The sequence below is a fragment of the Schistocerca cancellata genome, chromosome 2 (genome assembly GCF_023864275.1).
Source record: "Schistocerca cancellata isolate TAMUIC-IGC-003103 chromosome 2, iqSchCanc2.1, whole genome shotgun sequence".
In the NCBI taxonomy this organism is placed as follows: Eukaryota; Metazoa; Arthropoda; class Insecta; order Orthoptera; family Acrididae; genus Schistocerca; species Schistocerca cancellata.
The window spans coordinates 393,522,084-393,544,339 of record NC_064627.1 but is presented as its reverse complement, the minus strand read 5'-3'; the positions used below and the strand labels follow the sequence as shown (position 1 = coordinate 393,544,339).

The 22,256-nt window shown below is 43.8% G+C and overlaps 1 protein-coding gene across 1 annotated transcript in view; it reads left to right on the top strand.

Moving 5' to 3' along the window:
• The first annotated feature begins 7,965 nt into the window (after nt 1-7,965).
• Nucleotides 7,966-22,256, top strand: part of LOC126161807 (ras-like GTP-binding protein RhoL) — a 380,663-nt gene continuing 366,372 nt past the window's right edge. The window contains exon 1 of the mRNA XM_049917899.1: nt 7,966-8,120. The gene's annotated coding sequence lies outside the window, so the exon portion shown is untranslated. The remainder of the gene's footprint in view (nt 8,121-22,256) is intronic.

Genomic DNA, 22,256 nt, shown 5'->3' with positions numbered 1-22,256 from the left:
AGTGTCTTTCGCAGTCTGTTAAAAAATACAAACTTGGAGAAAAATTGTTTTCTTATACTGTTGATAACAGTAACAGTATTTTGGTGGTGTGAAACGAAAGGGGAATGAAAATGTGTTCAGAAAAGTTAAAAATGGTTTGGATAGATCTATTTTAGGAGTTCGTTGTTCAGCCCACATTTTACACAAACCATTTCTGGAAAAAAGTTACGTCTAGTGAAGAACACAACTGAGTGAGTGAAGTTTAATATTTCAGTAAACTGTTAAGATTTTAAGTTATTTAAAAAATATGTCCTAGGTTTTACTCAAAGAAATATGGTAATTTGTCCTGGATTGGACCCAAAAAAATAAGGTAGGCCTAAACATCGTGCTTAGTTGCACCGTTCGCAATGGCGAATCAACGAAAACACATCGTTCTCAGTGTTTCCGCTAAACTTAAAATAATAGACCAACTGAAGGTCGTTGCTATTGGATCAAGTTTAGCTAGGGAATATGGATGTTGTGTACGCCACAATATCGGATATTAAAAAGAACAGTGACGCCATTAAAAAAAAATACGAGTCGACTTGACAGTGAAGACGGAACCATACACAGAAAAACGTTGATAATGGCAGAAAACCAGGATTTAGAGTAGACATTTCAGTTTACGCGTCGTGGTTCATGCAAGTACATAGTCAAGGACAATCATTAGTGGCCCTTTGTTTTGTGAAAAAGAGCTTAAATAAGAAATTTGGAGGTAAAGCTGATTTTAATGCGACTACCGGCTTGCTTATGCGTTGAAATCTAGGCATGGAATTAGGGAAATGGGCATTCAAGGTGAAAAACTGTCGACTGATAGTGAAGCAGATCAACATTTTAAAGAGTTTTTAAATAACTGATAACGAGTGTTGTAACAAAACCAATGCGGACGAAACTGGTCGTAATGGAAGAAAATAGCACCAAAATCTCTAATTTCTAACAAAGAAATGCCAGTACTCGGTTATAAGTCCAGTAAATCACGCATAACTGCTATGGTATATGGAAATATTACTGGAACGCATAGGCTACCGTTGTCTAGCATAACAATCCGCTGTGATTTACGGGATTAAGAAAATTGGCGTCACTTACAAGACTTCACAGCATTTGTTGGTAGATACAAGCATATGTACAGAATGGTATGACACGAGGGTCAGCAAACAACTGGTAATTCTGGAACTGTTTTGTTGTTGGCTGATAATGTCCCAACTCATTCCTCATACCTTCCAATGAATAGAGAAAATGACAAGCTTAAAGAGGGGATAACTGAACGCTTCAAACGGTATTATAGAAAGGCATTGCTGGATATGGTTCTGACTGGGGAAGGACGTGAAAAACATTTCAGTAAGAATACGCAAGAATTAACTTGAAAGACACTGTGTACATGGCAGCAGAAACTTGGGCTGCTCTGTAGAACACTATCCAAGCGCAGAACTGTAATATGCTCCTTACATCAGATGAATTTATCACTGAACCTGAAGACCCACTAAACAGACTACTTGTATAACTAGCTGGGCAGCTTAAAAAAAATTCAGGATTTGAAGGTGGTGACCAGGGAAATATTCAAGAATGGCTGCAATGTGGTGCCGATGATCCGGGTTTTCAGTTACTGTCGGATGATGAAGTAAGTGCTAGTGTCATAACGACCAATACCCTTGCGACTCGAGGAAGAGGCAAGTGAGAACCACACTGAAAATGGACCATCCAATGAGGAAGCTTTTCCCTGCCTTGAGATGGTATGTAATGTCCAGCTGGTGTGTTTAAGATGCGTGCGAGATTTTGCGCCAAAAATGCAATTCTAATTGTAAAGCAAAAGTAAATTTTGGACTTCTTTCCATAAACTGTAGGGCTACTTAAATAGATTATGACAAATTTATGTAAGGTATGTACAGTCCTTGTTATACACATAAAATACACTCTAAGAAAAAAAAAAACAAAAAAAACGTAGGTATTATGCGAATTGGAGCGAAATCCGCAGATGTGATGTACATGTACGGACAAACAGATGATTACAATTTCAGAAAAGTTAAATGATGATGATGATGATGAGCGTTTGGCGTCATTGGCCGGGAGGCCCCTCGCGGGGCAGGTCCGGCCGCCTTGGCGCAGGTCTTATTACATTCGGCGCCACATTGGGCGACCTGCACGCCGGATGGGGATGAAATGATGATGAACACAACACAACACCCAGTCCCTGAGCGGAGAAAATCTCCGACCCAGCCGGGAATCGAACCCGGGCCCGGAGGACGGCAATCCGTCACGCTGACCACTCAGCTACTGGGGCGGACAGAAAAGTTAAATGATTTATTCGAGAGAAACAGCTTTACAAATTGAGCAAGTTCTCAACTAGTTGGTCTATATCTGACCGTTATGCAACCACTTATTCAGCTTGGCATTGACTCATAATGTTGCTGAATATTCTCCTGAGCGATATCGTGCCAAATTCTGTTCAATTGGCGCGTTAGATTGTCAAAACCCCAAGCTGGTTGGAGGGTCATGCCCATAATGCTCCAAATGTTCTCAGTTGCGGAAAGATCCAGCGACCTTGCTGGCCAAGGTAGGATTTCGCAAGCACGAAGGCAAGCAGTGGAACCTCTTGCCTTGTTACAGCTGGGCATTCTCCTGCTAAAATGTATGCCCGTAATGGCTTGCCATGGAAAAAGAAAAAAAAAAAACACGGCGTAGAATATCGCCGACGCAAGGCTGTGCTGCAAGGATGCCGAGGATGACAGATATGTATTCGTTGTTCGTTGGGGCTTAATTGGAAGCGAGACTCATCACTGAAGACAGTCCTACTCCAGTCAATGAGACTGTAGGCCGAAGACGTGTCTGGAGACGCCTCGAACAGTGGTGGGATAAAATCGATTGTCGCCCGCCATACTGCCGGACACTCAGGAGTGATGGTCTGGGGTGGCATTTCTTTTCATAGCAGGACCCATGTGGTCGTCATGCGCGGCGCCCTTACAGCACAGCGGTACGTCTACAATATTCTGTGTACCGTTTTGTTGCACTTGGCAAGCCATCCCAGGCTTACAGTGATTTCCCTAAATCACTTCAGGCAAATGCCGGGATGGTTCCTTTCAAAGGGCATGGTCGACTTCCTTCCCCATCCTTCCCTAATCCAGTGGAACTCCTGACCTCGCTGTTTGGTCCCATCCCTCAAATCAGCCAGTCAACCAACCCAGGCTTAAATTTGAGCAAGATAATGCTAGTATGCACACGGCGAGAGTTTCTACAGCTTGTCTTCGTGCTTGCCGGACCTTACTTTGGCCAGCAGTGTCGTCGGATCTCTCCTTAACTGAGAACGTTTGGAGCATTATGGGCAAGAACCTCCAACCAGCTAGGAATTCTAACGACCTAACGCACCAGTTGGACAAAATTTGACACTATGTCCCTAAGGAGGACATCCAACAACACTACGAATCAATGCCAAGCCGAATAACTGCTTGGATAAGGGCCAGATGTGGAACAAAGCGTTATTGACTTGCATAACTTGTGAGGGTCTTTCAATTGAATAAATCATCCAGTTTTTCTGAAATTGTACTAATTTGTTTGTCTGAAATGTACATCACATTTACCGATTTCCGTCTCATTCAGGTAATTCCTTCGTCGTGCGTCTATTTTTTTTTTTTTTGTCTTAGAGTGTACATGCAGTTTTTGTTTAATACATATATCTGTTTGTTTCGTATTGTTAATATGACAGTAGTGCATTTGTTTCGTAAACGATCGATTATCCGAAAAATCAGTAATCCGGACAACCCTAGACCCGAATTTTCGGATAAACGATGCTCCATTGTAATAGAATTTCTTTTCACTGTTTACGTTGCTTAAATTCCACAAGTAAAAGGGCCTATATTTGGATATATGTTTAAAGGACTTTTTTTTAGTTTTGATGGGTGCTGTCTCCTGGATGAATATGGTACATTTATTTAATATACAAGTGCTTGAACTGAGTTAGAACATACAGAAATTTATGCTGTTAATAGTTACGTAGATGGGCCGTTGGATGAGAAGTTTTTGATGAGGAGGACGTTTTTGAACTAGAAATGTCAAGGACTGTAGTTCAAAAAGGCAACTGGGGTGCAATACGCAATCTTATGCTTTCTGTAGATCAAGGAACATAAAGATGATGAGTCAGCTACTGTTACCCTGACAGGGTAGGAAAATGTTCAAGGTATAGGCGTTGACGATCAGCAGATAATTCGAGATGGAAGTTTCATTTGGTATAATGTAAAAATTTGGAGTAGGAATTAAAATCCATGGAGAAGAAATAAAAACTTCGAGTTTTGCGATGATATTGCAATTCTCTCAGAGACAGCAGAGGACCTAGAAGAGCTGTTAAACGGAATGGATAGTGTCTTGAAAGGAGGCTGTAAGATGAACATCAACAAAAGCAAAACGAGGATAATGGAATGTAGTCGAATTAAATCGGGTGATGCTGAGGGAATTAGATTAGGAAATGAGACTTAAAGTAGTAGATGACCTTTGCTATTTGGGGAGCAAAATAACTGATGATGGTCGAAGTAGAGAGGATATAAAATGTAGACTAGCAATGGCAAGGAAAGTATTTCTGAAGAAGAGAAATTTGTTAACATCGAGTATAGATTTAAGTGTCAGGGAGTCTTTTCTGAAAGTATTTGTATGGAGTGTAGCCACGTATGGATGTGAAACGTAGACGATAACTAGTTTAGACAAGAAGAGAATAGAAGCTTTCGAAATGTGGCGCTACAGAAGAATGCTGAATATTAGATGGGTACATCATGTAACTAATTAGGAGGTACTGAACCGAATTTGGTACGCAGATTCAGAGGGACGTAGGTTGCAATAGTTACTTGGAGATGAAGCAGCTAACTCAGGATAGAGTAGCTTGGAGGGCTGCATCAAACGAGTCTCTGGACTGAAAACCACAACAACACCCAGCAACAATGTAAAAATAATTACTTGTTTAGGTATATGTGAATGGATTCTAAGACGGTACCAGGTACCGAACTGAGACTGCTAAGTAGGTAGCAGGGGCTTTCTCTGGGTCGTTTTTTGGGTCTAAGGAGAGGTAGTGTTCTGAAGATCTCCTCCGGCTCAGGACAATAATCTGCGTGAAGACAGAGACGCAGAATGAGCAAGGTATTGCTATATAAGAGTGAATCTGTTCTTTCAGTGTATCTAGAGAATTCTGACTTGTCGAGCAAGAGTAGCAGAAGGAGTAATTGCTTAAAGTAATATGCTGTAAATGTTGTATAAAGATCTTTCCATGGTATGTTGCCCAGGCACTAGAAGTTAATAGCAAGACTTAGCTATTCTGTACTTTCATGGGCTTCGAGAAGTATGCAGTAGTCGAAATGCAAGTCGGAGAGAATGCAAAATTGTTGGCTTTGTCATTTGACAGACAGAGGACGCTTATTGTGCAGGATATGGGTGCAGGGAATGGGTTTGTTGCCACTTAGGCACTGGAAGGCTTTTCAAAAATTTAGACGAGTTCGTAGGTTCTGTGGAGTTTCGTACCTGCTTGGTTCCAATTCAGATGTTTCCCTTTTTTGTTTACGTTGTGGCTGCGTATTTGCTGGTGGCGTTATGTACGAGAGTTGTCCAGAGAGTAAGTTCCCTTCGGTCGCGAAATGGAAACTGTAGTGAAAATTAGAAAAGTTTTATTTGCGACACTTAGCTGCACCTCCTCGCTGCTTCTCTACCTAGTTACCGCTCCGACTTAGACATTTATGGTAGCATGGTACCAACTTTCCAATACCCTTGTCACACAAGGCAGCCGCCTGTGCTTTCCACCAAGTTTCTGCGCTGGTCTACAGCTCGTTGCCTGTGCCAAAGCGCTTCATAGTAAGCGGTTCACATGAGCAGAGATGAGAATCAAAGGGAGCCTCGTTCGGGCTGTGTGGTGGGTGATCAAACACTTCCCATCGAAAACACCGCAGGGGCGTCTTCATTGCCAGTGCACTGTGCGGCCGAGAATTGTCACGAAGAAGGAGATGTATGACAGTTACGTTATGTAGGGTTGCTTTGAAATCAGGTGAAATCTGTCGACAGCCACCCTTACTTGGCGGGAGACATTATTTTCTAGGCAACTTTACGTGCTCATTGTGCGCTCGGAACTGCAAAGAGCGACGTGACGCGATCGCCGGGCACACTAGAGACACTGTCCACCACAACTGCTTTAAGCTTAATTGGACTTTCACTGTGGTTTCCATTTCACGACCTATAAGACCGATCTGACACCTCTCGTATCTCAGTTTTACCTCTGCAGGAATAAGTGAATGTTTTGGAGGAAAGTTGTCATGAAGAGGATGACTTCTTCTAATATGGGTCTAGGACATAAAGTTATTGTGATATATTGGAGTCCCTGCAGGATGGGTAGTTGTGATTAGTTCTGGTTGGGCAGATGAAGGGTTGGCTTTCCGTTTAGAGTTGCTCATAGAATGTCACTGATTGCATTGCCCATCAGGTTCTTTATTTATCTGTTGTTAATATTTCTCCAGTGGGGGGGGGGGGCGGGGAGGGGAGGGAAGGAGGGGACTCGGTAGTAGTCATGTTGTCTCCCTTCAACGTTTGAATAAAGCGATGAAAAATCTTTGATAGAAATAAAAGGGATGATATGAAGCTTGATGAGATGTTGCTGATGTATGTGGGCTTGAAACCTTTAACGGTGTTGGTACTGAACTCTCTTAGTAACTTTTCCTACGAGAGAAATTTGGATGCAGAGAGGAAGCGATTTTGAGAAAGGATGTCGGATGAGTGTAGGAAGGTCTTCAGGGACGGGATCTAGTTGGTAGGAGGCAGACTGGATTGTAATTGTGCAAGGAGCCTCGATTTGGAATGGAAGGGGTAGGACACGTTATACTCTATCAGATCAGTAGATCTCACGAATGACTTAATAGTCTGGCAGGAGGTAGTTGAAATTAGCCTAGAAAACGAGGCGAATTGTGTGGTGATGTAAATAATATGAGACATGGTGATGGAGGTTTGGCATAAGGCTAGCGTTCTCAATGTTGGGAGGTACAGCGGGCTGTTTACAGGGGACGTAGGACTGGCGGACGTATTCCTTGCTTTAGGGTGGTTATCAAAACGTTGTCAGTCGATACAGGATACGTTTGAGGAGAGTAAGTGGATATAGAAAGTGCAATGGATTGCATGATGCTAAAGGATTTGGAGCAAATGGTAAAACTCGGGAAAAACTGAGATCCACGCAGAAATTCATATGTGAATTTGGGATGATGTGGTTTTTGTTGTTATGCTTGATAGTCATGGCTTTAATTCCCGCTGTGTTCGGCTGGTTAGTAGTTTCAGTCTATTGTGGGTTTCTTTTGGATGATTAATAGTGGGGGCTTTCAAGTTTGTTTTTGGTTGAGTGATAGTACAAGATATTTTTGTGTTTTAGTTTGATGAACAGGGCAGTTTTTGACTGAGATGTAGAGATCTTAGAGACGAAAAGCACGAGTAAGTTTTCTGCAATTATTGTTCTATTTTTTTAATTTTTTTTTACCAAGAATGGTTACACCAAACTTATGGAGTTGAAGTTGGAGGAGTCGTTGGGACGAACGCTGGGGTGGAAAGCAAGAAAAGTGGTATCGTCAGTGTAATGAAATATGTATGCAGAGAGAATGGTTTAGGAACGTCACTTGTGAAAGAGGATGGTTACAGGAGCGATTCTTGTGCACCACCATTCCTAGAAAACAAGATTTAAACACAAACATCGTTCTGAGATCAAAATGTGGTATTAAGGCTACAATACTGGTGGATGTGTTTCCAGCCTACAGCGGTCTAGTGCAGCAGACTTATTGAAACGCTCCAAAGCGGAGTCGTTCCTTCGTCTTTCGCTTAGGAGACAGGCCGAGATAACGAGAGCCGACATCTAGCGGCCTGTGCTCCAACTTCCCCTGCGTGCCTTATCGCGCACAATAACCACTTCCTGAGCCTAATCTCGCATCATAGCGCGCTGTGTGTGAGCAGGCTACCGAGCTGACGGGCCCTGCTGGCGGTGCCACGGTTTACATGTTCCACGCAACGCCCATCGCCTTTCTGCCAACACTCGCCGGCTTTCTGCTACCTGTGGAGCTCTCCACCGCTGCTGTAGCTGCTGCTGAGACGTTCGTTCCTCGCCAGAGGTGAGTATACGTTCACTTAACATTCATCGACGAACAGTATCGGAAACGAAGTAAGAGAAGGGTGTAGTGCTACACCTTTTATCATTATGTAAGTCAGACGTCTTTTGCTTATCAGCATTACCCTAAGATCTTCCCACAAGGGTGAAATTCCACGATTCATACTTAGTTTGTACACTGTAGAAGCTCCACTACGTTTCACATGCATTGCAGAAGCGCTTGTAAAAGAAAGAAAAACATTTGAGAGCAAAGAAATATATACCTGAAATGTTGCGATTACTGACAGCTCAGTCTTGTGCTAAATCTGCCAGATATTCTCCGAGATAAAACTTCTTTTCTCACGAATAGTGTGTGCACTGCCTGACAATGAAGATAACATTTCGTGATTATTTCTAGTATTGTCTGCTGTAAAATACCTGTAACATTTCGAGGCTAGTCATTTCACACAATGTGACTGCTAATGAAATTTAAAAAATCGTAACTATGCACCATTTTATTGCACGTTACTTTACACTATGCACTCTGTACTTTTAATCTGTCTTCATTCGATACAACAATATGTTCTTACCATTCACTTGTGTCTCCTGCTTCTCAATGTTCAGTGTCCCACTGATGTCGACGTCGTTAGAGGTGACCTTTTTCAATAATATTGCTTCTTCGTTGATTTTCAGAAAACAATAGACTTCGAAAGCGGAAACATCATATACACCTGTTCATTCAGTGATCAGTCTGTGTGTACACACGTCTTCATACCAAAAAAACGTTTTTTACGTCCGCCAACGGAAAATTATGTACCTCATCTGGTAGAAACACAGTTTGGTGGAAGATGGAAGTATAATTTCGAATCATCTGAAGGTGAAGCATATACTGAAACAACAAAGTTGCTGCTTGAGTGAACTGCATGTCGTGCAGGATCATAGACCAGGGTCTTTGCTGTTCAGGGTCAGCTGTCTATCGGATGAGGTATTCGATCAAACCTCTACATTTCATTTTGTCGCTACTTCTCTCTCCTGCGTTTTCGGACTATTCATCTTGCTTCAAGTGTAAGAAAACTGTTGCTCATTATTTTTCCTACCGTAGCACTTTTTTCGATTTATAATCACAGCTGACGAGTACAGAGAACTTAATGCGATGTTCAGATGTCATTTTTGATTTTATTGATAGTTTATGGAATTAAACAATTTTCGGTTAACGTATCGCCTCTATTTTCTTATAGCACCTCAACAGAAAAGAGACTCACTCTTGCGATAACTTGGTGTCTTCATCTGCAGAAGGCGATTTTCTGTTAGCTTACATGGGTTTCAACTAGAGGTTTGCATGAGTATCTGTTTGGCTGGCAGTTGCCAGTTTTACAAATGAGTCTCGAAATATGGCGCGATGCATACACAACAGTCCGCACCACTGACTGTACCTGGAATTTCATATGTGAACCAAGCCACACATAATACGTCGTTTACACTATTAATAAAGTGTGGAGTCTCAGAAATTAATTTTATTTCTTATGTTCTGCAAAAGTGGTAAACAATGTGTTGTGTTGACAGTTTTATCTGTTTATTTCATAAATCGAAATTCATTTACCATTACGGGTTCTCAAAGTACTTGTGCAATAAGAGATAACGAAAACGAAATAAAAGTTAGGCACTCTATGTTTTGACATCTGTGCACGTTTTCTTCACCTAAAAAATGTCGCAAGCCTAGACTTGAAGGAACTCTTGGTGCTAAAGGAGGATGGAAAAAGTAAAGTTCTCTGATCCTTTGCTAATGCCACAAACTAAAGAATGCATTCAGACAACTGACACCGTGATGCAGTTACAGGGCAAGCGTCACGAAACATGAATTCAACAACACTGCTGACGCTCTTGATGTTTCAATACACGGTATCTTGCTGTTATTTATTTTATCCCAGTTGTACTGAATAGATTAACGGACACTTATGACGGAGTGCAGATAAAATTCTATACTTCCAGTATCAGCTGTGCTAAGTTACTAAATTTCAGACAGTGTGATGTGATAGCCTTTACGAAAGAAATCGCACTATCATACAAAAGAGAATTCATTCACGAGAAACATTTTAAAATTACTATCAACGCTGTTCTCAAACTCTGAGTTCTTTCCGGAACTAAATATATTGCTCAGCGTTTACGTAAATTCGTGTTTGCTCTTAAATTTGATTTTCTTCTTTGTATCTTGCATCTACTTAAGAGTTTGTTCGCTAAGGACGGTACAGTAGGAATAAATGTGTGCAACCGTTTTTTAAACTCCCCTGAAGTATAACGACCGTTTAACGACCGGGACGTGCTTCTGGTTGTGACATGCCTTGCTTTACAGAGAGGTGACAGCTCTTTCGGTTTTACTTAACTATCTGACTTTTAGCCAGTTGACTATTGATCTCCGTGAACCAAATCTACAATAAAACACCGAGGGATCATTTCTGTAACAAAAAATGAAAAACACCATTATATAGATACTTGTCTGGATAGAATTGTAAGTCAGCACAAGACAATTTTAGTACTAGTACAAATAGTGGACCAACATGTACAAATTGCAAGATGTTCAAAAATAACTTGTTACAACAATTCTAAGCTAACAGTAATCATACTACACTAATGAGTCGTTAATGGTTACACAAAAACCTTTTGCAAATTTTATGAGAATAAGTACTGAACACTCGTTAGATGTGTGTATACTTTGTGACATGAATACTTAAAGAATTAAGTGCCGTTTGGAGTCTGATAAAATACGCTGTGTTTTGAAATTGAAATAAAACATTCGATTTTTGAGGTTACTAAATATATTTCTAATCTATAAGTGATTGTTAACACAAGAAATAGCTTATAATTGAAATCTCGTAATGAAGTATAGTCAAAATCAAACATAAGAGTCCTTCACGTTCACAACATATAAGTAAAATAATAACTCTCATATTAGATCTAAGTTTATGGAACCGTGAAAGATTCGTAATATCAGATTGGATGGAACCACAAAACAAAGTTTCAAGCAAGGAAGTCTCTCTCGTATATCACAGAAGCGTTTAATTTCAAAAAACAAACGGCGATAACCCAGTTTTGAGCTATGTCTAGACACTTTAAAGCAGCATCTTCGCCTAGCATTTTCCATGCTGGGCAATAGTTTTCAAGTACAGAGTGGAACTTAATGTATCCGTCCCGTTAATATAGTGAAATAAATGCCATACTATAGCTGTCATATCAACGAATTCCAGTTCAATGTTTTGTCGACAGTTGATGTAGCGGTAACAAAAATCTCTGAATAATCACCATACTGCAGGATTTTAATTCTCTTCAGGCATATTCTACTAATCATAATACATGTTTCTCACGTGTGATGCCTTCTTTTCCTAAATGCTTAACTTATTGTACTTTTGTTTCGGCTTACCTATATTCAAGACGATTGCGTGGTTCTCGAAGTTTCACAGCGTTTTTTAGGAGTATATCTTTTGCGGCATCAGTTCTCACTGTGAAATTACTTATATTTCTGAGCTCGTAATCAGCTGTCTATTTTTCCTCTAAAAAATGTCCCCTCTAAAAAGTTTGTGTTGCGCTATAGGCTGTACTTTGCGGTGACAACTAAGAGCACTGAAGACTTGTGGCAAATAAACAGTGACGTCTCAGCAAATACATTTAGTAACGGAGCAGAAATTTGTTGCAATTTCTCAGCACTTTTTAATGTGATCTGCTTCTTTGAAATAAGGAAGTTGCTCGTTCGGATTTAATTTATAGATATTTCAGTAGTAAACACTTCCTGGACAGCTGTTGTGGTGCATACGGTAAAGTTAAATGATGCATCTGATACTGATAATGTGAACTCCGAACACTTCTTGCTGATCTTATATAAATTGGGACAAGTCAGACTACTATATTTTGTACTACGTTTTATCATTATAAAGAGTGAACATTATGGTTGTTGACATAAAATTTTTCTGAGAATCGTATTGCGTCGTAATGTAAAATGAACTGTGCTGGAAAAATCAAGGTTTCGGCAACGGTTACGGTGGCCTTCTTCTGGGTCTACTGTTATGATTTAGCTTTTTTTTCTTTATTGTTCCTTTTCTCCCCTCGCTCTATATGGGCTGTCAGCGGTACGATATTCTGCTCTTCAAGAGTATTTTTAAAAATATAACAAGGATGAGAATAAAGAACCTGTGGACTGGTTTATTATTTTAAATTTAAAGAATCAAAGATTGATATCTAAAAAACGAGAACATGTACATTTTGAGAACACATTAAAGAATGGCGAAATTCGTTTAAAAAAACAATGAAGCATTGCACTTTCACTTAAAATCTGAAGGACCTGTACTGGAAGAAAAGTATTTCGCGAGGAGACAATATGTTCCACAGGGTTTCGGGGTGGCAAAACTATGGATGTGAGGGTAGGAATTGGGGTGGATTGTGAGAAGACAGAAATTGGGAAAGATAAATGGTTGAGACGAGTTTGGTGAGTGTGTGGGGTTGTTGTAACAATACGAGAAGGATGGGGTTGGATGGAGAGGGATACGGAGAGAGGAGCTCTGATTTTGAGTGGGATGGATGGGGAAGAGTTAAATTTGCTATGGGTGATAAATATCTGGGCTTATCTGATTGTCTGGGAGAGGGATTTAGTTGAAGTTGCGTTGGGACAGGATGCGGAGTGTGTGTAGGTGAATGGACGGTGGGGCGTGTTTGTAGAGGCGCGGCAGTGTGCCAGGGTTGGTGATCAGAGGGGAGAAGATGGGCACATTAAAATCTAGTTTGTGGGTAGTATACGAGATACGGAGGTGTTCGATGTAGGTGAGGAGGGGTGGGAATTTGATGTGGTGGTAGAGGATCTATGTGGAGGAAGGGTAACGGGTACGGAAAACGAGAAGCAGTGCATGGCGTTCGAGGATTTGGAGGGACTTGTAGAACTTTTGTTGGGTGGAGATTCATGCAGCATTGGCATAGGAGAGGATGGATCGGATTAGGATTTTGTAGGTGCGAAAATAGTGGAGGGGTGTAATCTCGAAGTTCGGCCTGTTAGTAGAATTGTCTATGGTGGGATTTTTGTTGGATGGATAGTAGGTGAGGTTTTCACATTAGTTGCCAGTCGAGCGTTGTCCAAGATATTTTAATATATTGGTTATGTGGATAGGACCGTCGTAAATTGTAAGCTGGAAGTCATGGAGGTGTTTTACTTGTGTGCAGTTGCTTAGATTTTCCATTGCTCCTCATTGAACATGAAGCTAAATAACAATTTTAAAAGGTCGTTATTACACTGAAGCGCCAAAGAAACTGGTATAGGCATGCGTATTCAAATAACGAGATACGTAAACAGGCAGAATACGGCGCTGCAATCGGCAACGCCTGTATAAGACAACAAGCGTCTGGCACAATTGTTAGATGGGTTACTGCTGCTACAATGGCAGGTTATCAAGATTTAAGTGAGCTCGAACGTGGTGTTATAGCCAGCACACGAGCGATGGGACACAGCATCTCTGAGTGGGAATTTTCCCGAATGATTATTTCACGAGTGTACCGTGAATATCAGGAATCCCGTAGAACATCAAATCTTCAACATCACTACGTCCGGAAAAAGATCCTGCAAGAATGGGACCAACGTCGACTGAAGAGAACCGTTCAACGTGACAGAAGTGCACAGCACTCAAGCACTCCGCCTTCAGGCCACAAGTGGCCCATCAGGACCATCCGACCGCCGTGTCATCCTCAGTTGAGGATGTGGATAGGAGGGGCGTGTGGTCAGCACACCGCTCTCCCGGTCGTTATGATGGTTTTCTTTGACCAGAGCCGCTACTATTCGGTCGAGTAGCTCCTCAATTGGCATCACGAGGCTGAGTGCACCCCGAAAAATGGCAACAGCGCATGGCGGCTGGATGGTCACCCATCCAAGTGCCGGCCACGCCCGACAGCGCTTAACTTGCAGAAGTGCAACTCTTCCGCAAATTGCTGCAGATTTCAATTCTGGGTCATCAACAAATATCAGCGTGGGATACATTCAACGAATTGTCATCGATATGGGCTTTCGGTGCCGAAGGTCCACTCGTGTACCCTTGATGTCTGCACGACACAAACCTTTACGTCTCGCCTGGACCCGTAAACTCCGACATTGGACCGTTGATGACTGGAAACATTTTTCGGGGTCGGGCGAGTCTCGTTTCAAATTGTATCGAGCGGATGGGCGTGTACGGGTATGAAGACAACCTCATGAATTAATGGACCCAGCATGTCAGCAGGAGACTGTTCAAGCTGGTGGAGGTTTTGTAATGGTGTGGGGCGTGTGCAGTTGGAGTGATATGGGACCTCTGATACGTCTAGATACGACTCTGACAGGTGACAAGTACGTAAGCAACCTGTCTGATCACCTGCATCCGTTCATATCCATTGTACATTCCGACGGACTTGGGCAACTCCAACAGGACAATGCGACACCCCATACGTCCAGAATTACTACAGAGTGACTCCAGGAGCACTCTTCTGATTAAACGCTTACGCTGGCCACCAAACTCGCCAGACATGAACATCATTGATCATATCTGGGATGCCTTACAGCGTGCTGTTCTGAATACATCTCCACCCCCTCGTACTCTTACGGATTTATGGGCAGCCCTGCAGGATTCATGGTGTCAATTTCTTCCAGCACTACTTCAGACATTAGTCGTGTCCATGCCACGTTGTATGGCGGCACTTCTGCGTGCTCGCGGGGGGCCTACACGATATTAGATAGGTGCACCAGTTTCTTTGGCTCTTCATTGTATGATTGCTCACTTGAGGCAGAAGGAGCGGGAACATATTCATTTCAGATAGCTACGGTGCACGGAATGGTGATTGCTGTTATTTATTGCTCCTGGTACTGTTTGCTCATCGGCTGGTGAGGCGTGGTCTCGTGTTTTCCTCCTCCTGCACGCAGGGTAGCGCTCGCGTCAAGTGCTGCTGGTGCGCCCTGTTGGACTCTGAGGGCTGCCAGCGAGGATGGGGCAAGCTGGTATCCATCCTCTCTGTTCATGTTGTTAGGGTGTTTTATTATTTCTATGGCTTCTCTGATCTTGCGTTTGTCAAACCTGGCTGCTTGGGCAGTACTCAGATTTCCTTAAATTTGATTTCCTTGCCGCACTCTTGCCGGTGTTCGACCACTGCAAACTTCCTGTGCTGCCCCAGACGAATGTGGCGCTCGTGTTCTCGTAAGCGCGTTCGCAGAAGCGATACACAACACCCGATCCCCACTCCCTTCACCGAGCGGGGTGGCGCAGTGGTTAGACACTGGACTCGCATTCAGGAGGACGACGGTTCAATCCCGCGTCCGGCCATCCTGATTTAGGTTTCCCGTGATTTCCCTAAAATCACTGCAGGCAAATGCCGGGATGGTTCCTCTGAAAGGGCACGGCCGACTTCCTTCCCTAATCCGATGAGACCGATGACCATGCTGTCTGGTCTCCTTCCCCAAACCAACCAACCAACCCACTCCCTTCCCAGTAGCAGCCTGTTATGATAAAGTTCCCGTTCCTTCCACCTCAAGTGACCAATCATTACAACGTCCTTTTAAAATTGTGACGTAACGGCATGCTCAGTGAGCAGCAGTGACAAAACATAAGCGACTCCAGACAGCTAAAGCACACTAGTAGCCCAGAAGAAGGCTACTGTAGCCGTGGCTGAAACGTTGGTTTCTCCAGTACATTTTTTTTACATTCTGACGCGGTACGATAGTCGGAAACCTTTAATGTCAACTGACTCTGGCTGCAGAAGCCTACGCAATTACACTCCAGGAAATGGAAAAAAGAACACATTGACACCGGTGTGTCAGACCCACCATACTTGCTCCGGACACTGCGAGAGGGCTGTACAAGCAATGATCACACGCACGGCACAGCGGACACACCAGGAACCGCGGTGTTGGCCGTCGAATGGCGCTAGCTGCGCAGCATTTGTGCACCGCCGCCGTCAGTGTCAGCCAGTTTGCCGTGGCATACGGAGCTCCATCGCAGTCTTTAACACTGGTAGCATGCCGCGACAGCGTGGACGTGAACCGTATGTGCAGTTGACGGACTTTGAGCGAGGGCGTATAGTGGGCATGCGGGAGGCCGGGTGGACGTACCGCCGAATTGCTCAACACGTGGGGCGTGAGGTCTCCACAGTACATCGATGTTGTCGCCAGTGGTCGGCGGAAGGTGCACGTGCCCGTCGACCTGGGACCGGACCGCAGCGACGCACGGATGCACGCCAAGACCGTAGGATCCTACGCAGTGCCGTAGGGGACCGCACCGCCACTTCCCAGCAAATTAGGGACACTGTTGCTCCTGGGGTATCGGCGAGGACCATTCGCAACCGTCTCCATGAAGCTGGGCTACGGTCCCGCACACCATTAGGCCGTCTTCTGCTCACGCCCCAACATCGTGCAGCCCGCCTCCAGTGGTGTCGCGACAGGCGTGAATGGAGGGACGAATGGAGACGTGTCGTCTTCAGCGATGAGAGTCGCTTCTGCCTTGGTGCCAATGATGGTCGTATGCGTGTTTGGCACCGTGCAGGTGAGCGCCACAATCAGGACTGCATACGACCGAGGCACACAGGGCCAACACCCGGCATCATGGTGTGGGGAGCGATCTCCTACACTGGCCGTACACCACTGGTGATCGTCGAGGGGACACTGAATAGTGCACGGTACATCCAAACCGTCATCGAACCCATCGTTCTACCATTCCTAGACCGGCAAGGGAACTTGCTGTTCCAACAGGACAATGCACGTCCGCATGTATCCCGTGCCACCCAACGTGCTCTAGAAGGTGTTAGTCAACTACCCTGGCCAGCAAGATCTCCGGATCTGTCCCCCATTGAGCATGTTTGGGACTGGATGAAGCGTCGTCTCACGCGGTCTGCACGTCCAGCACGAACGCTGGTCCAACTGAGGCGCCAGGTGGAAATGGCATGGCAAGCCGTTCCACAGGACAACATCCAGCATCTCTACGATCGTCTCCATGGGAGAATAGCAGCCTGCATTGCTGCGAAAGGTGGATATACACTGTACTAGTGCCGACATTGCGCATGCTCTGTTGCCTGTGTCTATGTGCCTGTGGTTCTGTCAGTGTGATCATGTGATGTATCTGACCCCAGGAATGTGTCAATAAAGTTTCCCCTTCCTGGGACAATGAATTCACGGTGTTCTTATTTCAATTTCCAGGAGTGTATATTGTGACCGTTCTCTAATGTTTTCTTCCAGTGATCAGTTGAAAAGCTCACTCGGTGGTTACCGACCCGGAGCCGCGATGATTATTGCTGGTCTAATCACAGCGTCTCAATAGATTAAGCTTGTATAGAATTTTTATAAAAAACTTGAGCTATAGTTAATCTTTATTAAGTTTTATATTGCTTGTATAATGTACACGAACCACTTCTCATTAGAGAAGATGATATTCCTCTATATTTTACCCACTCATCGAATTTCCCAACAGAGCGTTTGCACATATGTCCACGACGGAATACACACACACACACACACACACACACACACACACACACACACACACATACACACACACACACGAACGCGCGAACACAGAAACGAGCTATAACTAATTTTTTTGTACTATCACACTATCAGTATCCACGGCAGAGGAAAGTACTTCAGACGTCCTTTGTATCTCTGGTACGCGATAGTCGGTATTTTGCACAATACACCTATCCGGAGCAGCTTCCAGTGGTACATGGTGTCTCAAAAGGTACACTACCAGTAGAATGTGTTATAGCAAGCAAACTAATTGCGATATTCACACCATATTTTGCTTACGTGACAAACTCATAAACTTTTGTTTGCGTGTGTTCCAACAAGATGGTGCACCGCCACGTTGGGTTCAGATTGTTCGAGATGTTCTAGACCAGGTGTTTCCAGATCGTTTTACCGACAGCGATGTTCTAGTTCCCTGGCCTCCTAGGTCGCCTGACATTACACCGACGAACTTGCTTCTATAGGGGTATGTCAAGGACAGAGTCCACCAAATGTCTGTCAACCACATCAATGATTTATAAATGAGCCATTGCCACCTTTGGTGTGGATATGTTGCGCCGAGTGTGGATAAAGATCGATGTTGTGCGTGCCACCAGTGGAACAGTATTGAAATTGATGGAATGACATAAAAACTTTGTGAGATAGTGCATCACTTAAACCAAACACGATGTGAATATCTTAATTCGTTTTGATATTATAACACATGGATAGTTATCTTTTTTACCTACCACTCACTTTTGTATCTCTGCCAGTACTAAAATTTTTTAACCGCTCTAAGACGGAGCATATTTTGGAAACGAGAAATGCATGATTCGCTTAACCTGATCACTCTATCGCGATTCAGACAGTTCGTGAGTTCTGTATACGAGGGTTGGCACTTTAATAGTGGCAACTATTTATTTACAGCTTGCATAAAGTAGATACGTTTTTAAAAGTTTTACTGACCTTGAAAGTAGTCACCAGCATTGTGTATTACTCGTTGCCAGCGATGTCGAAGTCGTAGGATACTCTTAGCAGTGCCGATTGTGTTGACAGTTCGAGCGGCGCGGTCTATTGCCCGACGAATTTGTAGCAGTTCTGAAGCGAATGCCTTGAAGCTGGTAGTGGGTTGTGTTCCAAAATGAACACATAGAAACAGAAGTGATGACACTCTCTGCAGGACCTGATCATCATTTTGCAGGACAATGCTCAAGCACGTACAGTGCAATCTGTTACTGATTTGTTTGACTGATGGGGCTACTAAGTGCTATACCACCTACTGCACTCCCCTGACTTAAGCTCTCGTGAGTTCAACTGGATTTGTAAACTGAAGGAAACACTTCACGGCATTCGCTTCAGAACTGCTACATATTCGTCGGGCAATAGACCGCGCCACTCGAACTGTCAAGACAATTGGCATTGCTAAGAATATCCTACGACTTCCACACCGCTGGCAACGGGTTATACGCAATGATGGTGACTACTTTGAAGGTCAGTAAGACTTTGAAACACGTATCTATTTTTTACGAGCTGTAAATAAATAGTTGCCACTATTAAAGTTCCAACCCTCCCATATCACATCAAATGAATGTCGCGCAAACAAAATCAAGTCAGATTCATCGTTCCACACTTGGCTAGCTGAAATGCTGAAGTGCCTAGTCACTAGCTTGAATGTTGTGGGCTTTCTTTGTTGGATGGTAGGGGATGGTACTGAAATGCTGAAGCACAGTCCATCTTGTTTCCTCATATTTGTGTATCACGTGTGTACAGTATCCATCATGCGGATAGCTGTGACGAGTACTGCTGCAGTTTGGTGTTGCGTTTGCTTTATTATGGATGACTAATCAGGTCCACTAAAAAGAGAGTTAAATTCGACACCTTCTTGTAGTCTACTTATCTCGAGCAGCACCAACCGTGCTGCAGAACTTAATGGTGTGCTTTCGACGAAATGCAACGTAAACAGCCCCTCATGTTCACTCCATGAGAGATGTGATGAGACCTGGTAAATAACTGTAGGACACAGTCTGCTGATCAGAAAGTGTACGCCTATATTTCTCCTTCTCTTATGAGCTGGTATTGGCGATAGAAAAATCTCTTCCTCCACGAGGAAGATGGCATGAAGACTGGTTCAGTATTTCAACAACAAGGTCATTAGAAAAGGACGCCAACGTAAGACTGTACAAAGATGGAGTCTTATAAAGGAAACATTCCAGCATTCAGGAAAAGACGTGCAACAGCTAAACCTGTTGTACATGGCTGCTTCTTGCAGATACGAGCCTAACGCCTTGACCATGTACATGAACATCTACATCATACTCCGCAAGCCACCTGACGGTGTGTGCCGGAGGGTGCTACTGGTACCACTAACTAATCATCCCTTCCTTGTTACACTTGCGAATGATACATGGGAAGAATGATTGTCGGTGATCCTCCGTATTGGCTCTAATTTCTCGAATTTTCTCGTCGTGGTCATTTCGCGATATGTATGTTAGAGGAAGTAATGTTACCTGACTCTTCTGGGAAGTGTTTTCTCGAAATTTCATTAGCTGACCACTCCGCGAAGCATAAGCACTCTCTTGCAGCGTCTGCCATTGGAGTTTAGTGAGCATTTCTGTAAAGCTCTCGCGGCGACTAAACGAACCCGTGACGAAACACACAGCTCTTCGTTCGATCTTCTCTGTCTCTTCCATCAGTCCTACCTGGTAAAGATCCCATATAGATGAACAATACTCAAGAATCAGTAGAACACTAGCCTTATTAGACACTTTCTTCGTAGATGAGATACATTTCCTTAAGATTCTTCAGGTGAATCTCAGTCTGGCATGGGCTTTTCCTACTGTTTGTTTTATGTGGACGTTCAAATGGTTCAAATGGCTATGAGCACTGTGGGACTTAACATCTGAGGTCATCAGACCCCTAGGACTTAGAACTACTTAAACCTAACTAACCTAAGGACATCACATACATCCATGCCCGAGGCAGGATTCGAACCTGCGACCGTAGCCGTCGCGCGGTTCCAGACTGAAGCACCTAGAACCGCTCGGCCACTGCGGCTGGCTTGTGGACGTTCCACATAAGGTCGTTCTGGATAGTTTCTCCTACGTATTTTGCGGGAGATATTGTTTTCAACAATTTGTCATCAGTAGTGTAGTTGTATAGTAGTGGATTTATGTTCGTATGTATGCGCAATGTGTTACATTTATTCACATTCTGGGTCAACTGCCAGAGCCTGCACCATTCATCAATCCTCTGTAGGTCATTATGCAAATCGATACTGTCTTCTACCGTTGTTACTTTCTTATAGACAACCGCATCATCTGAGAACAGTCTTAAAGAGATCCCTCCGAGTTCTACTAGATCATTGATATACCGGGTGGTTATACGTAATTAAACTTACCCTATTTTACACGTTATAACACGGAAACTAGTTACCGTACGAGTACCAAACTTGGTAGCATTAATGTAGAGAGTATGGGGTGTATGATTTCCATGTCACAGCGAAACTATCCAGTTCGAACTATAGCCACCAGGTGCCGTGTTCAGTCATCATGATCCATAGTCTCGCAGTCCTGACCAGTCGCAGTGCACTTGTTGACGTGTCAACCTGAGCTTGTACAAAACGAACAGGGCATTACTGGTGAAGCTCTATTACCAAAATAATAGTAATGCTGCAGCTGCACTTCGAGAATATCGCCGGCTGAAAGGATTACGGAAGGGTCCTCTTTCTCCATCTGCTGCGCAGAGCAGATGCACAAATTCGAATCAGCTGGAGAACTGGGCGTCGTTCCGGGAAGAGACCGATGACCGGTTGCACCACAGCTGATTGATGAAATCGCTGTTGCTATGGGAGACAACGCTGCGCGCAATTCCCGATCCTCAGGCAATGCGCGTGCTGTGTTGCGACAGTTGAGCATCCCATGGTCCACTGTACGGATCGTCCTTCGAACCATTCTCAAGCGGTATCCGTACAAGATCCATATCGTACAGCAGGTTGCACCACAGGACGCTCAACGACGTGTTGACTTCGCTCTCCATTTTCTCGCAAGGACTGAAGTCGACGAGGGCTGGCCCTGGACCATCCTATGGACAGACAAAGCTTATTTTTCTATGACGGGTGAGGTTAACATACAGGATTGTCGAATGTGGGGATCTTCACCACCAGTCACTGTGCATGAAGTTCCTCTGTATAGTGAATGTGTTACGGTATGGCGTTGCTTCACGCGTACGTTCATCATTGGCTCATTCTTTTTTGAACTGGTTGGCCCTCAAGGGCAAAACACGTAGAGTGTGACTGGCCACTTACTGCGATATGCTTCGCCACCCTAAAGAAGAGAGGCGCATTGAACTCAACAGTTTTCGTGCAAGATGGGGCACCAAAGCACATCGCTCGTGAAGTTCACCAGTTTCCCTGAAACACGTTTGGAAATGATTCTTTCCAAATGCTTGCCCGGCACGATCACCTGATCTCACTCCGTCTGATTTCTGGTTGTGGGGCTACCTGGACAGGGTTTACCAGGGGAACATTCACACATGTGCTGATCTGAAGCGCAGCATATCAAGAGAGGTCCTATGACACTCCCCTGTGGCACACCTGAAATCACTCTTACTTCGGAGGACTTCTCTCCATTGAGAATGACATGCTGCCTCCTGTTATCTAGGAACTCCTCAATCGAATCA